General features: G+C 40.4%; 1 protein-coding gene and 1 non-coding gene across 4 annotated transcripts in view; one reads left to right on the top strand and one right to left on the bottom strand.

Annotated features, from left to right (window-relative positions):
- Nucleotides 1-302: 302 nt before the first annotated feature.
- Nucleotides 303-423, bottom strand: LOC140087892 (small nucleolar RNA SNORA40). Its single transcript, XR_011850042.1, has one exon. It is a non-coding gene; the product is annotated as a small nucleolar RNA SNORA40 (small nucleolar RNA).
- Nucleotides 424-2,474: 2,051 nt separating this feature from the next.
- The window catches only part of KLF3 (KLF transcription factor 3), a 41,641-nt gene continuing 26,029 nt past the window's right edge, over nt 2,475-18,086 (top strand). Inside the window, exon 1 of one of the 3 annotated variants that reach the window (XM_072125764.1) lies at nt 2,475-2,679. The gene's annotated coding sequence lies outside the window, so the exon portion shown is untranslated. Of the gene's footprint in view, nt 2,680-3,103; nt 3,123-18,086 lie in introns of those variants that run through there. The other 2 variants (XM_072125771.1, XM_072125781.1) reach the window with 2 other exon arrangements.

Here is an 18,086-nt window from a genome sequence, read left to right as displayed (position 1 = left end):
TACAGCAGGTCCAATGAGAAGAAAAATCAAGCTGTAACAAGCTTTTCCTTCAGAAACCATTTATCCAAGACTATGATGTCACTCACTATGGACATAGATTGCAACCTTTATAGGGCAACTATAATACTGCGTGTATGGATCATTTGACAAGCAGTTTATTTTAATGCTGACCTATGATTTCAATATTTCTCCTCAAGTTACCAGAAATAGGCCTGCAAACAAACTATGCCAACTCCTACAGACAGAAAAATGCATGTTGATTGATCTTCCAGTCTTTTAACAATGACTTAAATGAGCGGGTTGCTGTCCCTTCCTACAAGTAACACAACTACTACAAGTCAAGTAGTTGTGGGTTGCAAAGGAAGGTTTTAGTCTCAGCACTTCTATCAGGTTTGAACCTAGAAAAAACATATCAAAAGTTCAACAGTAAGGGCCTTTCCACAATGGTGTTTATTTCACACCCGGTCATCAGTGGTTTTTACTTGGGCCTTTGTTCTCTATGGGCGTTTTCACATTGGCCTTTTTTTTCAAGGATCCATTGTCAGTAGAAACATTTTTGAAACCTGTCTATTTTTCACTGATGCGGATCACAGAAAGCACTAGAAGTCTATGGGTCTTCAAAAATAAAATAGATGACAGGCTTGTTTCTTTTTAATGATGAGTCTGGGAAACCAGGTTTTATGTTTTCTATCCAACGTAAGGGCGCATTTGCAAGCGCAGACGGAGACAAAACCGCGCCCACCGGGGCGGTCCGCGATCCGATCACATCGCCGTTTCTATGGAAACGCCTGCGATCAGGAACGAGCCACTGGTGTTTTGCATTAATTTAACGCAAAACACCGGCAGCTCGTACCCGATCGCAGGCGTTTCCATAGAAACGCTGATGTGATCGGATCGCGGACCGCCCCGGTGGGCGCGGTTTTGTCTCCGTCTGCGCTTGCAAATGCAACGTGGGACAGCGCCCTCAAAGGCTTCAGATTCTTTTTGCTCAGCAGCACAATGGAAGCATGACAGACGTAATGCGTGCAAAAAAACTGAAGCAAAACTGAGACAAAACGCAAAGGATGTGCAACAGACACTGGTTTTTATGGACAAAATATTTGGGGGAGTCTAAAAAGTAGCCCCATTGACTACAATGGGAAATGCAGCTATCTAATGTATATGATCACATATTTCTCACAGTATCATGAACTGGTCGTCAGACTACAATGTTAAAATATAACATGCCTTATTTTTTGATGTTTTTGCTGTATGTTGTCCCAATAGTTGAGCTCTGATGGATTGTCAGGGGCAACTAGAACAGTTTTACCGCAGACACTTCTGATAAATCTCCCCCTATGTCTCCATAGAAGTCTACTTCTACAGCTCACTTATGGTGGAATATAAGTAATATAAAGGAGACATATGGACTAAAAACTAGACCATAAAATGCATACAGCCATGTGCATATGACCTTAAACATATGAATCCCAAATTTCTGCTATTATAACCTACATTTTGTCCAGAAGAAAACAAGACCCCATACAGCTATGGTGACTGGAAAATAAAAAAAAATAGTTTGTAGAAGGCATTTACAAAAAAAATAAAAAATTACAAATAGCCTGGACATTTACGTGGAAAATAGGTGCAGAGATAAGGGGTTAAAATTCAATTCTCTTTGCTGCAGCAATTACAGAACAGCTTCAACATCTCAGTGACACTCCTGGTGCCCAAATACAGATGATAAATTGTGAATTTGTGAATAAGTGAATGATACTGAGTTGCAGTACCAGGCACGACCACTATACTATGTAAGGTTATGTGTGCGGTAAGGAGAAGAGAAAGCGCAGAAAGCTGCAATCTCCTCATACAGCTGATTAATGAGTGTACTATGTTTGTGTCATATGAAAAAACAAAACCTGGAATCAGCCTTTAAGTAGTATGGTCCTATAGTTTATAACTAGTTGCTTGTGCGGCGACAAAAACAAAGTTGCAATAAACTCCATGAAAGTATAACTTTTTGTATACATGTTGCAATGTTTCTTTCCTTGGTGTTTCTTTGGAATCCAGCCAGAGAGTTATCTGTGATATCAAGACAAACTGGTGTTAGTCTTTCAGACCTGCCTCTTGTCATTATAAAGGATCCCTCCAGGAGGTAGAGTGTAAAAAGTTCCTTTATCTCAGGCTTACGCACCGTACTAACTGTATGGCAGGAATTTCCAGACAATGATAGCTTTTCTGGGACTTTTAGTGCTGCCTTTTCCTGGTGTAGGCTGATTTGCATGACTAGGAGTGTGTGGGGTCACAGTGATCAGGTCCTGTGTGTGTGGGGAGGGAGGAGGAGGCAGGGGAGAGGCTGAGTGCTCTGTAAATATATATTTATGAAAGTGTCAATGTTGACTGGTCCAAGCCTCCACCCAAATCCACCCTCCACCCTATGGGCAGGAGCTGCCCTGCCCCACCCTGCCTGCCTGGTGTGTAGAGTGCTGCTGATCAGACCTCCTCCCTCCCTCCCTGAATTCCCATCCCTTAGAGGCTTGTCCCTAACCTTGAGGCTGCAGCAGCCACACACTCATGTGAGACACAGCTGAGCTGAGTGCAAGCTATACACTGCTCATTACTGGAGTAACAGGGACTACTACTACTAGCAGACGTGCCATATACAAGAGCCCCCTGTGCCCCCTCCAGCCTTGGATCACAGTAAGTTTCCAATCCTTTATACTCCACTTCTCTAGATTAGATTTTTTTTTTATTGCCGCAGGTGCCCAGAGGACTTTTGGGGTGAAATGGTCACAGGTAATTGGTCTTGGTTTAAAGGGATGGGTTGTCAACTGGATTATTGGGTGCAATTTTTTTTTTCCGCTTTTGGATGAAGACGACTCTACTGGGATAATCTGAAGAGCTGAGTTTGTGCTGGCACTGATCACCTGGTTGGCTGTGGTGGGCACCATTCCCAGGACAAGCTAAACTTACTGTCAGCTGATTGAGCTCTGGCCACACATTGGTCTCTACATTTTCCACCGGGCTGTCTTAACAAAAAGGCTGATTGATGGGGACTTTAAATGAGCACACACAGTGCCAGTCAGTGGCCCAGGACCCTCTGGAGGGAGGTACAGACAGCCCTTGTCACCGCTAGCTGTGAGGTGATTGGCATTTTTTTGCTCGGAGACCGTGGCACTGTCAATGATTAGTTTTCTCAAAAAGTCAACTTTGTAACACACAGCACTTTATACTGTGGAAGATATAAATGATCTCCCAAGCTTCTCTAGCACTTTATAGTTCTATTTGGGGACCGGATTCTTCGTTTTTGAGGCTTCTCTTTTCATATCTTTATTAATACATTTTTGTTTTTTTATTGGGCGTTCCATGATGAATTTTTTTTTAATGACATTTTATAACATTTTCTTGGATATTGAAAGCATTCCATTTCATGTTATGATCCTTTTTGTACTAGAATAATGTATACAAGGCTTCTACTCCTCCTTTTATAATGTGATATGACAGCAATGGGTCAGTTATACTTTGCGTCCAATGTGATCGGAAATGCTCATCTAAATGGCTAGGAATTTTAATTTTTTTTTTTTTTTATACAACTTTTTTTTCTACAATCATGACTTGTACTAGTATTTGGTAATTTGATGAGTAATGAGACGTTGATTCACGAAATTAAGCAAACTGGTTGTGAATTGTCACAGACATAATCATTTGGTTGTCTCCAGTCTCGGTCGCTTGGACAACTAAAAAACTGATGATTGTACCTACGGTTGTAACAGTTACATAATTTGCTACAATGTTGGCTTTTATTCTCACTTGTCAATTCCTTTACACTATGTAGCAGAGCGGAATCCGTCTTTTAACCCTTGCTTGCTACATTGTTTGTATCATGACATCTCTTAGTACTTGGTAAAGCCACAGATGACGTACCATTAAAAGGGAAAGAGTTCCGTTACATCAAACAAAATCAGCACTGCTACATCTGTGCATGATTGTGGAAAATAAGCCTATAGCTACCAGAAAAAGCCTCCTTTGGAAGATTATCGGCATGTTCTAATCATGTATACATTTATTAACGTGTAGCTCCTGATAACTGGAGATTAATATGTGTGTGCACAGCTGTGGGGAGCAGCTTATTTTCTGCCCTGTGTGTGCTTTGAATGTGTATATAGGATATAGTATAGTTGTAACTCTAGTGACCGTGCCCCCCCCCTCCTCTGGAATCTGTGCCACCCGGAGTGCCCCATCCTGTCTCGGATCTGTGTGCACCCGCTGTTAATGTCTTAACCATCACACCACTTTGGAGCTGTTGTCTCTCCGATGTTGTAATGACTAAAAAAAGAAGACTTTGCCCTCCGCCTGCCCTTCACTCTCCATGAGCAGGACAGTGGTGGGAACAGATGTTGCCATATCCCTGGCTTGTCCAGATATTACAGGGCACAGACACTTTCTAAGCCGCTTTATTACACCCAGGCAATGGCTGAATAGTAACTCCATTTTATTGGGGCCAAATTAGTTTTTATGGCTCTGAAAACAGTAGCACAGGAAGGAGAAGAAGCTGGAGACCAGATCATTATTTTGGCAGGACCTGTGGAAAGTTTGAGCTCCTGTCTTGCAACTTAAAACTGAGATTTTTTTTAGGCTGAACTGGTATTCCTTTACCTCATACCCCAATGGGAATAGTTATAGGCCCTTCGTAATGATAAATAGCCAATATTAAAGTGATACGTTGTTGGATATCATGTAGTAATTATGCCTATCCAGGATACACTGCAGATACATAAGGGCTTTGGCAGTATTCACATGTGCTGTTTTTAGTGCAATTGATGCAGTTTTTGTAGAATTTGTAGATTTCGTGCTAAAAACAAAGGAACTGTATAAAAGCACAAAGTGTAAGTGTGAAACCATTGCAATCTCATCATACGTAGTCCTATTTACATAGCAGGAATAAATCATTGTCCAACAACCTGGTTCACACAGTCTTTGTCAATTTGATAGAACAGCTCTTTATGTTCTCCTTCCTACTGGCCTTGTCCATGTGTCATTAGTTGCTAAGGCCACGACAATGCTTGGCTTTATGGATGTAACTGTGACAACTGGCAAACTAAAGCTATATTGAGTGCTGGTGGGGCTATACACATAACCGTATAGGTTACGGTATATGACTCCTTTGTGTTAAATGGCATCGCTATCTTCATAATATATTGAGAAATGTGTTGTATTGATCCAATAAAATTGTGCACACCCAATATGTATACATGACTTTATAAATACTAATAAGATGTTTTCATGTATATTTAGTATTTTATAAGACATGACCCTTTTTTAAATTTGTTTTGGAATTTTTACTCAATGTCTAGAATGCACAGGGCAATGATAGGGCCCCATATTCTTCCATGACTCACTAAATGGCTGCCATATGCTTCTGATTTTACATGGAGGCCCCAGAAGTAGTTTCTTATCAACTGCAGCATGATTCATCGACTCCAGTGCTATAGAAGCGATGATGGATACCTTCATGTCTGAGCTATATAACATGACAATGTATGGATCGTCTTATGGCGTGAATGGATAGGGCACCTGAATGATGCCTAATATATAACGATCCAATTTAGAAATTTGATGTAGACCTCAATGGAGTGTGGTCTGATTCTGTCCCAAAATTTCAGAATGAATATTGTGAATCAAGATGGTGAGTCCCATTGGGTACAAGGACTGTTACTTATGCACTCCAGTTGTATAGTATGCAAAACGTGATAGTCATAAATAACTATAAATAGGACAAAATTAAGTATTTTGATGATGAGATGTAGGTCAGGGTGACACTCCTTCTGCACACCTGTGTGACCTGGTCATTAGTCACGCGCCCATTTAGACAGATGCCGTCCCATCAGCCCTAGTGTATTTGTAAACAGGGCAGGACCTGCCTATAAAGTCCTTGTTTTCATTCACACCCATTGTACAAACACCTCCACCCGCTGCTGTATAGATGGCTGCAGCTGCTCATGAATATTGCTCAGCCAGGACTGACTGCAGGCTTTCTGTGCTTTCTCCCCTGCTAAGCCAGAAGAGCTGTTTCCTTTTCTTTGTTTCAAGGCTGGAGTTTGCGTCATACATTCCAAGTGGCATATGTGTGCTCTTTCCTGTTTCTGATCACGGGTCCTGACCAAACCTCTGTCACTGCCCCAGCTACTCCCAGTCTCCACCCTGGGAGCCAACACCTCTGCTCCACCATTTCTTAACCCTTTATCCATACCCGATGACATATACAAACCACAATGTATACAAAATATATACGGTTTTTGGGGGGGATCTGATATTGATGACCTGCCTTCGATCAGATCGATGGTGGTCTGACATGTGATACCCCCATCGAGCAGCTGTTCTTGGCAGCCTCCAATACCACAGCTATTTGGAGCCAGAAGCAAGAGGCTCTGTCCACTGTGTAGTGGCCCCGCTCAGTTCCCCTTCGTATCTATTGCCAGATTCTCTTGCCATCGGAAACTTTATGGACTCCATAACAATGCAAGTGCTGGTTTAGAGTCCTGGAGGTCTCAGAGGTCTGGTAGAAGACTGTCTGTCTAATTTTGAGGCTATTTCCTAGACCCTCATAAGGATTTTATCTCATGGGTCTATAGAACACTTCATGTTTGCCTGGAATACTTTTCACGTTCCAAAAACAAAGTTTAAATGGTTTGGGTGTGAATGGTAGCAATGTTTTCACAGTTCAATTTGAGCTAAAAGAAGAAAAGTTCAGCAATATTTACAGTCATATTATACTGGCTCTGCTAAAAGAATGAACAAATCCTAAAGATGGCCACACAGTTTCGATTCTACTTTATTCTACCAACATCTACTGCTTTCATAAGGGTAAAGGGATGAAAGAGGACTCAAAGAAGGACTCTCATCTTTCATCTTTTTAACCACTGGCTAACACGGTACAACAAATCCTTTGGCTTTTCAAAAAAGGTAAAGGGGAATAAGCCGCTGCCAGACAACTCAAGTAGTAGCTTATCTCCCTTAAGGACAAAGGATTGGGCATCATGAAATTCAAGTGGTTAAATCTTCTTTCCCAGACATCTGCTGATGGGGATAAACCCAGGATAACCCCATACATGGGTCGTTCTCATTTTCAGCATTTTTTGCCAACTTTAATCTAATCTATTTGGGCATCCTACATATATCCTGCTGTGATCACTGGCTTGGTGACATGGATGTTCCTCCTGTTATTAGATATTACGCCATCAAAATAGTTTACCATAGTAAAAATAATATTATCCAGCGATAACTTGATGTTGGATACTTTCATTTCCCTAGTGATAAACAATGTTTTTATCTCATTCTGTTTATTTTTTGGGACAGGATCCAATAAAGAAGGAAAGAATTTGCTAAGATCAACCAGAGTCTACAGCTCAGTTCACTTACTTACTTTCTTTCTTTTTTCCTTTTTCCTTCCATTAGATGTAACTTTTGAAATCTTCCCGAACAGAACTACCTTTATATATAGTTTTCTGTGATCGGAAGCAAGTTCAGATCTACCATTAATCTTAGTATTAAACGGTTGGAGATTGGACATGTTGAGCTACATTAATCTATAAATTAGGTTGGGTTTTTTTTCCCACCCTACGATAACTGTTACCAGAGCTTGTCTGGCAGACATCAATTTGTCATCCTCCAAAGGGGCTTTTAATCAGCAGTATGCTGAGTTCACAAAAAATTGTGTGTGATATGGTTGCTGCATGTTGTGTGCCAAGATTGGGCCTGGTGTCTAAGAATTAAAAATTAGTAGAATTTATACTTTCACTCTGTTTTGGATCTCACACCAGATTTCCTCCTAAGACACATCATAACTCTTTTAGCACAAACTGCATAAAAATCTGTCCCATGTGAACACATTCTTAGGCTGAATTCACACAAACGTACGGGGGACGTATGTACAGCTGCAAGCTTGTACCCCATAGACGGCAATGGCCGCATCTCTATGGAGAGGGGAGGGGTCACCGGCCGGGCATACTTTCGTGTAAATGCAGCCTTATTATAATAATTCCTGCTCTTTGGCCGTATTGATGATGTATTTTTTTCTAAATTTAACCAAAAAGTTCCTGTGTACTTTTCTAGGTATGACTCTAAATGTCATATGTTGTGGAAGTGTGACGAAAGCCTGTGGCATGAAACTATAACCTGTTACTCACAAACATGAAAAACACACATCTAACATTAGAACAATGTAACAAGGAAATTGTCATATGTAGTAAACAAGGACATTCACAGAAACTGCACATTCAGTGGAAACAACTTCAGAACCGAGGACTTTCCCTGGAAGGCCATTAAATGGGGTGTGGAATAAATGTGAGATTACACCATCTCCAGCCCCACCACCAGCTTCTCTATGATCGCTCTTTCAGATTGTTCCACTGTCCCGGAAATCTTCACTTTCTCAAAGTCTGATCACATTTCCAGGTCAATAGTATTTGGCTGCCCTTCTCATTATTTGTAGTTCTTTCCCCAGACTCACAGTTAGGACATCCTTTGTTATTGTGATCTGCAGACCCGCTGTATTCTTATACGTGCTCAGAGAAACCTTTTAGTGTTACTCAGATAAATTGTATTCTAATGCGGTATTCGAGGGGGAGGAGCACAGTCTATTGTTCCCTGTTATCAGTCTTTTCAGCTTAGACTGTAGTTATTAAGCTGGATAATGTAAAGGTAGGAGTTAAGCTTTTCTGGGTTTTCAATTTAAAGGGATAGTCCTTTAATTTTTTTTCTTTTGGGGGTGCTACATGGAAGCTCCAGCTGTCACACCGTACTGACTACATCATGATGGCTTCCATTATTCATTTATGAAAAAAATCCCAAAATGAGGACTACAAACTACAAGGCAGCATGGTGGCTTAGTGGTTAGCATTACAGCCGTGCAGCGCTGGGGTCCTGGGTTCAGGTCCCATCCAGGTCAACATCTGCAAAGAGTTTGTATGTTCTCTCTGTGTTTCCATGGGTTTCCTCCCACACTCCAAAACATAGTGGTAGGTCCATTGGGGACAGGGACTGATTTGGCAAGTTCTGTGCAGCGCTGCATAATCTGTGCGCTATATAAATAAATGACTTATCACCCATCTTTAGCATAGGTAATCAATTTGAGATTGGCAGGGGTGATACGCTGTTTTTTTGTTTTCATGTCCCCAAGTTCAAAAGTAAAATATAGATAATGCTTGAAGTGAATGGGGCTGAGTTGCATTACCAAGCACAGCCACTCTGCAGTGTACAGTGCTGTGCTTGACAGCAAGTAAAGAGACCTGTGTCTTTTGTTTTCTTCCATTACTTTATTATTGGATCACTAAATTGATTTGTGGCTTTGGAAAACTGGCTGACTGTATACCAAACGGTTATCATCCTGTTATCCCTGATATAGCTGTAACCAGAAAACCGATCAGGGGAGATTTATCATAAGTTTCTGAGGTAAAACAGTTCTAGTTGCCCCTGGCAACCAACCAGAGCTCTGCTTTTATTTCCCCACAGCTCTTTATAAAATTAAAGCTGAGCTCTGATTGGTTTCCATGGGCAACTAGAATAGTTTTACCTCAGAAACTTATGATAAATCTACCCTGATCTGTTTCCTGGTTACAGCTATTTCAGGGATAACTGAATGCTAAGCAATCAGAGCTCAGCTTTAATTTTAAACCACTGTGGGGAAAAAAAGCTGAGCTCTGACAGATTGCCATTGGCAACTAAAACAGTTCTGCTCTAAGAAACTTCCGATAAATCTCCCCCGATGTGTCTAGAAAGAAACTAGTATTTTTTTCCTGTCTGTTACAACCAATCACAGTGCAACTTTCATTTCATAATCTTCCCAGGAAAAATGAAAGCTGTGTAGTGATTGGTTGCTACAGGCAACAAAGACAGAATTAAACTTGGACAAAAACAACCTGTATGTTAGGATATATGGGACTTGTATTTCACACATGATACAAAAAAAAAATTGCATCAGGGAACTATCTGGTCAGTTCTAGCTTCTCATCTGGCAACATTTGGTGATTTTTATGCCAACTTCTAGTTAAAAAGTTGTTCAATAACCCACATTTTTCACCTGAACTTCCCTATCATTCAGGCCTATCACCAATCCCCAGACATCAAAATGCCCCACCTTTCAGTCCCTCCCATAATTGCAGACTGCAATGTGCCAAGTCATGTAATACTTCAGTCAATGGGTGCATTATCACCTGCCGCACTAAATAAACTACAGGCTTTTTCTTTTATCATAAAATATACAATAAAATATTACTTGTGGGTCAACAGCGCGAACGCTGTGTAAATCCTGACATCAAATCCGTCCCGAATTGATGAAAGATTGTATTTGAATGATATAAAAGTTTTGTACTTCATGAAAACTCTGAATGAACTCTTTTGCTTTGGTCATCTTAGAAATCATAAGTGGCCTTCATGATGTGAAGGGATCAAATCAGCAAAGTTTTTGGCATTTTAGGTTCACAATGAGATTGGGAATATGTACCGGTCAGCCATAATATTGAAACCTCTGTATGTTAACCTGTACTGAACTGGGGCTGCAAATTGCGGATGTGTAGTCCGTTTTTGCGGGCCTGCCTGTCATCAGTGTGCAGTTTTCAGATCCACAAAAAAAATAAAAGGCTGGTAAATGTCACTGACTTGTCCTTGAAAGGTTATCGTGTTACCTTTGTCCTCTAATACGCACGAGGATGACACCTGCGTGGCATTCATTATTTCACGTTCCCTTCTATGGGGAGGCCTAAGCCACAAACGCTGGCAGGGATAGGACTGGATCTGAGTCTTCTACAGCCTCCACAAAGATTTGTGAAAAACATGCCCATGTGTATGTGTATACATGAATATGAATGTGTCGCTAAAAAAAACTGAAAACAAGATGTCGAGTGCATTAGGTCTTAGTCAGGATTCTGGATTGTATATAACTATAGATTTTGTTTAACTAAGGCCTCGTTTACTCCTCAGAGCTGCGTGTAATGACCTTGTACAGGACTACTCCATACAACATCTGCTTCTATGGGGGGTGGTCATCAACATAAGCCAAAAAATTTAAATCCAGAATTTAGTTCCGCTCTCTCCCTAGAGATGAATGGGTTAAACATAGCAACTCTTCCAAGATGTGACCCTGCAACATTGTGGGAGAGGAAAGAGGAAAAGGTAACTGTGCAGGAAAGGAAAAATCCTGCCTGGATTCCTCAGGAAATGTCTCATACTCCCTGCTGTTAAGGCTCCACAGTTGTTTTCCTAACCTGGGCGAGGCTCCTCGAGAGCTGTCCCCTTCACCTCCCCTGGAGTAGACAGTGTTCATGAGGAAAGGGCATGAGGAAGTACTTTGGAGAAAAGAGGAAGATTTAAGAACGCTGACTTTTGCAGCCCGCAACTCTATTTTTTTGCTTATAACCATATTTTTATGCATTTAACCCTTGGAGCAGATGCTTCAGATGTGTGTTTTATCTATGGAGGTCTGAGAGACTCTACATAACCTGAGCACAGAGTAGTAAGTGTAGAAGAGTGTCGATGAACCTATGGCATGGGCACCGGAAGTGGCACTATGGGCACCCAACCTATCGCACCAGCACAGAGATCACAATATAGAACTCAAGGCCTTTTCCTGAAGTCCATTGTATCCCAGGACGTGTCACGCTCTGCGCTATTCTTAAGTGTCACATCCAGGGCTGCCTAGGACTACAGGAGAGTGAGAAGGTGCAGACATAGTCAAATTATGGTTCCTGCCATAGTTCATCCTGTTAGGGGACCATGGAGGAAAAACTATAATGATAATCTGATCTTGCTCTCCTTCTTTTAATGTTATTGGTGTTTTCAGGACATTAGAAAGCTGTGGCAAAGCAGGGAGCTACATCTTACTGCTTAATTTTCAGTGTTTGAGCGATGTGTTTCTATAAAGTGAGGGCCAGTGTGGCACCATTGATATGAAACCTGATTTGCAGTCCCTGGGGCATATGAGCATAGGGAAACCTTTACCATTATGCCATAACTAGAATGACCTTGGATATGGTCCATATGGTACCCATCTATCTTGCTTAAGTAATCCCAAAAAAAGCTTTCCAAATGAGTAGAAATCACCGCCAGTTATCCAAAACAAAATTTAAAAACTAGGGAATGCTCTACTGTAGGGTCCGCTAAAATAATGGCCCTGGGCACTGATCCATTACAAAGTATTGCATTTGGTGCAGCCATGTGCCGGCTTATTTTCAGTATCATAACTATTTGCCCTTACAATACAGTACAGTGGATAGAATTTTAACAAATCTCATCCACATTAATATTTTTTTCACCCACTTTGTATAAAACTCCATACAGTATAAGTATCAAGAGAACAAATGTGACGGTGTCTCTCCCGGGCGCCTGACACACCTTTACTTCACATGCTATTTCCTTTAAACGTGCTTTGTACCTATGATTAGGATTAGCTAATCTCTTGTAGTTTAACACGGGATTGTTTTTTTTTTTTTCCTTTTAAACTACTTAAGAATTGTGCAATAGTTGTGAAAAAGTAAGCTGTGAAATATTAACCAGTGATACAGCATTAGTCAACATGACCTGATGCTTCTGTGAGTGTCTCTGTAGCCTTGCTGTCTCTGAACATCTGGGAAGACTAATATAGAGGGTTTTTTTCTGTGTATAACCGATTTCTCATGGAAGTCTTCCCAATGATCCTGCAGGTATTGCCGCACATGCAGATCGCAGATATAAGGAATACTCTTCTGTTTTGAACACATGCGTAAATGGGGAACAGATGATAAGAAAGTGGGTAGTATGGTGATATTGTGAATAAAAAATTAATAATGCATTCGAGGAAATTCCTACTACGTTCTAAAAGAACTGCCCCTTGTAAAAAATGTTACGTCTTTTGTGCTCTATTGCATGTTGATGGTCTCCATATACATTGAAGCAAAGTTGTGCAATCTTACATTTCAGAAGGACTAGTCAACTATCATTTGTGTAAATGGACCTTCCACTGACAGGTAGTGAATTTGAATGGGTACCGTATAGATTTTATTCCCCAAATATATGCCGTAAGGGTTATTATCATACAGTACGATGGCCGCAAAATTGATGCAATATCTGACAAAATAGGTTGACATTAATTTAGTTTTGGCATCAATCGTCTTATCCTTGTAGCTATACATCCTGGCAAAGAAAACCTGTTGCCTACTTTCCCAGCACACAGGACTCGTGCCAGGCCTAGCGACTGTTTGAGTCTCAATGCTGACCTTTTGTTGGCTGAATGTGATTATCTGCCCTACAATCATCTGTTCACAGACTGGGGTTTTTATCTTGAACTTTTGATGTCAAGTGGTTTGGGTTTGGTGAAGTGAGTTTGCTTGTGACTCAACCTTTGTACTCTACTGATAGTAATAATTCGATTAAACTAGCTGCCACAGACTGGAAAATCAACCTGGAAATGTGGACTGTAGACGGAAAGAGCCAAATAGTTCTTATGCATTAAGGGTTTACCAATTATTTGTAGCTTTCAACAGTGTTGGACAGGCCCACCAGAGAATCCGAGGATTCTCTGGTGGGCCCAGGCTCCGACCTAATACTTGACCCTAGAGATTCAGCAGAAGGCTACTAGGTCTAATTTTCTAGGGGTTGATGAAGGATAGGCTCCAAGAAAAATTAATCTGGTGGCCCAAGGAGCCCTAGTGTCAGTGTCAGATATATTCTTATTATTGTAATCTGACCATAGTATTTAGTGAACTGCTGGTTCTCCTCAGTCCATATTACTTCATGTGATAGAGCAAAATAAGTCTAGATCCCTTGTAAAAAATTGTGCTCCTTTTTCTAGAAGTGTATTTTATGTAAATGTGTAGCTTTATATGGAACTGGATTTAAATTAATTTGCAATAAAATTGCAACACCGGCGGTTGTGACTTCATATTGAACTTTTTTTTTCCTATGTAGTGTTCTTATTGGTGTTGCGTTATCACTGTGCTGTACTTTGCCATCTTTATCTAAGAGACAACTTCCCCTAATAAAAGAAAGTAGCACTTGATATTCTGAACACTTTCATCTTATTAGTGTAATGAAGACATGTCAGCTGATGTTGGTACACAGGAAGTACTTACCATTTGTTCATTGATATGACGCTATTCTATGAACCCTATAAATCTCATTATGTTGTATATGCGGATGACATGTCTTGCATATGTACTAAGAATTACACAGTTATGAGCTTCCTGACCTAATATCACTTGGTATGGTAGTTCCAGTTGCGGTATGTCTTAATGATTTTACCACATTGTATGTAAGTAATAAGGCGTTCAGTGAAATCCAGTAGCGTTTTAATTTTCCCCATGGTCTTGCTGTGAACTTTTTTTTTTTTTTTTTTTTTCGGGACACGTACTCCGATGTGCTCAGATGTGCTTGGGAACATTTTCCAGCACTATCCCTGTAGACAAGAGAGCCCCTTGTTCCTTAAGTCAGTATAGTTTGCCTTGGAGGAGGGAACTAGTCTGCATACTTTCTGCAGTGGGATCTGATATCAACTTTGTTCCCCTAACTAGCCTACCCTGTTTCACTTGTCCAAATCGGTAATGCAGAAGCTTGAGACAGGAAACCAGACAGCAGTCTGCTCTGATAAGGGATGGTATTGTCTAAGGGAGGGGACCAGGGCTATTTTCTTTGTAAGCAGCCCTCCCTTTCCCCTGACAGCATGCAGGAGCCACATTTAACCAGTTCAGCTTTGGAGGCTTTAAGCGCCCATATTTGTGGTTGACGTGTGACATCTGATGACAGTACACCCCTACCTAACATACCACAAGACAACTGGGGCGCAAAAGAATCCCTTTTTTTCCCTAAACACATTAAAGCCATCACGTCCAACCTCTATTTTTCATAATCTGATTTCCGTTAAAGAAAATATGCAAAAATTGTGATAGAAATTCCGCAGATTTATCTGAAATTCCAGATTACTGTTAAGTGACATGTTACTTAACTAAGACTTACAGATAATTCAGGTTTCTACTAATTTCTGTTGGGTATGGTCATTGTATAGTGTTTCACCTGTAAGCATCCTGCCAATAATATTGTAGACATGATTTCTGTTCACTGTCAGCAAGCAGAGACCTTGAAGCATTTTAGTGAATTAACAATGTATATCACCAAATTATTCTATTCTATTAGAAAGTTCTAAAGATTCAGTAGAGAAAACATAAACTAAATAATACCCTAATACCACATTGTTATAGTATGTGTTGGGGTGTTATGTGTTCAGCTATACCATCTTCTAACGCTACCTCTTTAAGGCCACCATAGCATAATCACTTACGGTTAGCCACAGAGGAATTGCTGGTGGCTAACCCATAGTAATTTATAGGGACAGCCAGGGAATGGGGTTTAAAAAAATTCCATCTGAATCCTACATAAAAAAAAAATATTATTTAGGTGTACAGTCCACAGCATTTATTGATATGGATTCTTACTGTGGCTTTCAACATTTGCATTGCTTTTTGAAACATTTTCAAACTCTGTGCTATGCCTTGAATTGCATTTTTTTCAGTTTCAAAATATCTGCTTGCTGACAGAGAATAGAAATCTCATTCACAATCAAGACCCGCATAAGAACTGTTGTTACAGTGTAAAGTCAATGCAATTCTACATGAGATGCAATTAAAAGCAGCATGTGATGTATTTTAACAAACTTTCACGCATTAGTAGATGAGGATCAATTTTGGGGAAATTTTGGACATCTCCGTGCTTTGAAAAAGAAATCTGAATTCGAGATTTTTATCTCACTTTAAACAATGGTCATCTTGCCCCCATTAAATGGCCTCTCACATGAATTGGGTCAAGTCAGGGGAAGTAACAATGAGCTCGGTATCACATAAGAAGATATTCAACATCTTGGAAAATCTCCTTATAGTGAACATAATCCTTTCCTCTTCCCGGGGGTCTGAGGATTGGCAGATGTTGACCATCAGCACTGGTTGCTAGTCCGTACTTTACTTTACACAGATTTTTATGCTGCAGTATGAAATTCCCATAATGTTTTATCCTAGTATATAGCCATAATATATATATATATATTTATATCCATATTTCTTGGATAAGCTGCTCCTCTTTCTCACCAACCTCTGTTTGGCATCTGGCTTCAGCAGATTGGTCACCATGCAGCCAACAATGGAAGTATCACAATAGTTCAATGACTACAATAAGACATGTTTGTTTTTTCGGCAGCAAAGTTTCCCAGTAGTAAATTGTAACAGAAGCAATGATCACACAGTCTAGTAGTCTGAATAGTATCGGAACTGGCGTGCCCTTACATCAGGAATGTGTAAACTGTAGTGCTGCAAAATTCTTTAGTTCTAACGTCACCCGTATGTCTAACAAATGTGGGTAGTTGTAGCTAATTTCCTCAACCTCATTTATAGCATAAATACAGTCACTAAATCATGAGCCTGCAATGTGCTACAATGAATTGTATGTGTCAGTCTTCACTGTAGTTCTAGTATTCCATTCATGAACTAAAATGTCTAGGATAAATGTGCTTTTCTGTCTTTACTAGATTATATCAATACAAGATTAGATGAAAAAAAAGAAACTCAACGCATTGAAATTAGGGATTTTTTTTCTCTCCGTAAAGCAGAGGACTACTGAAATGACTGTGTCCTCCTATGTGTTGTGTGAAATGGGTTATAAAGCAAGTCACAAGCCAACTTGTTTGAGGGAAATGAGCTTTTTATGGAAGAAATGGGCAGCACGGTGGCTTAGTGGTTAGCATTACAGCCTTGCAGTGCTGGGGTCCTGGGTTCAAGTCCCACCCAGTTCAACATCTGCAAAGAGTTTGTATGTTCTCTCCATGTTTGCGTGGGTTTCCTCCCACACTCCAAAACATACTAGTAGGTTGATTAGATTGTGAGCTCAATTCGGAAGAGGAACTGATTTGGTAAGCTCTGTGCAGCGCTGTGTAATCTGTGTGCCCTATATAAAGAATTGTTGTTATTAAAAAATGCTAATGATTGATGTATGGAGGGGATGTTACACAGGACGGGATATGTGACCATTCACACTAGACGCCAATGAAAAAATATTTAAATAGTGTGTATGGCTGCATTCTCCATGTACTTGCATCCTCAAAGGCTGCTCAACCATCAACCTATATATGCAGCGTAGTTTACATTGCGGTAGGTTAATATCAGATGAGATATTGTCAACTTGTTTCACTCCAAATGGATAAAGATCCAATATTTTGGTAAATGGCACAATTTGGTAAATTGTGCCATGTGCCTTTTTCATATTCTTCATTTTCTGATTATTCAGGATTAATTCTGATGTGTGTGAATTTGCTTGGCATCCGTTTATGGTTTATCCAATTTTATGTCATGTTCAGAAGTTGTCCTGTACGATAGTTGAAGAGTTTTGGTTTTCTTGCGTTAGTTTTTAGTGATCAATTCCTCACGTCTGTGATGTACATGTGTGTTCATTGGGTTGCTACCTCTTGTAGACCATTAAATGTTACAATTGAATTCGCTTGGATCAAGAACTTAAGGTGGTCTTTCCATTGCCTTATACCTTCAACCATTTCAGACAAATTCTCCTTTAGTCAATTCTGACCCCCTGTAAATACTTGCATGCTCAGTTCAGCCAAGCATTTGTGTGTTCTGTGTAATAGGTTGTGGCCAGACATCGCTGATCAGTTTATTCCTTGCCTTCTCTTTCTAAAATCAATGGCTTCATTTGATATTAGTGTAATGTGAACGACCACCTTTTATACATGAGCCCAGCTCCACCATAAATCTGCATGCTCAACTATGTTATCTACATTATAGGGCAGTGGTGGCGAACCTATGGCACTCGGAGGAGTCTCTGTGGGCACACGGGCTGTCTCCCAGGCACAAAGTTTGCCAGACATGGCATCTTCCTGCAGACTCAGGCAGTCCAAGTAGTGCCCTGCTATTGTAAAGTGACCCATCCTGTGCTTCTTGGTCCTGTCTGAAGAGTGAAAAGGTGTGGACAGGGTCGGATTGGAGCTCCAAAATTCTGGTAGCAATAAGTTTGTTACTGCCTAAATTGCCATGCTGGCACTTTGGGAAAATCTAGTGTTTTTTGGGTCTCATTTTGGGCACTCGGTC

Source organism: Engystomops pustulosus, chromosome 1 (genome assembly GCF_040894005.1).
Source record: "Engystomops pustulosus chromosome 1, aEngPut4.maternal, whole genome shotgun sequence".
Classification (NCBI taxonomy): domain Eukaryota; kingdom Metazoa; phylum Chordata; class Amphibia; order Anura; family Leptodactylidae; genus Engystomops; species Engystomops pustulosus.
The sequence above is the reverse complement of the archived record's forward strand: the minus strand, read 5'-3'. Positions and strand labels throughout refer to the sequence as shown.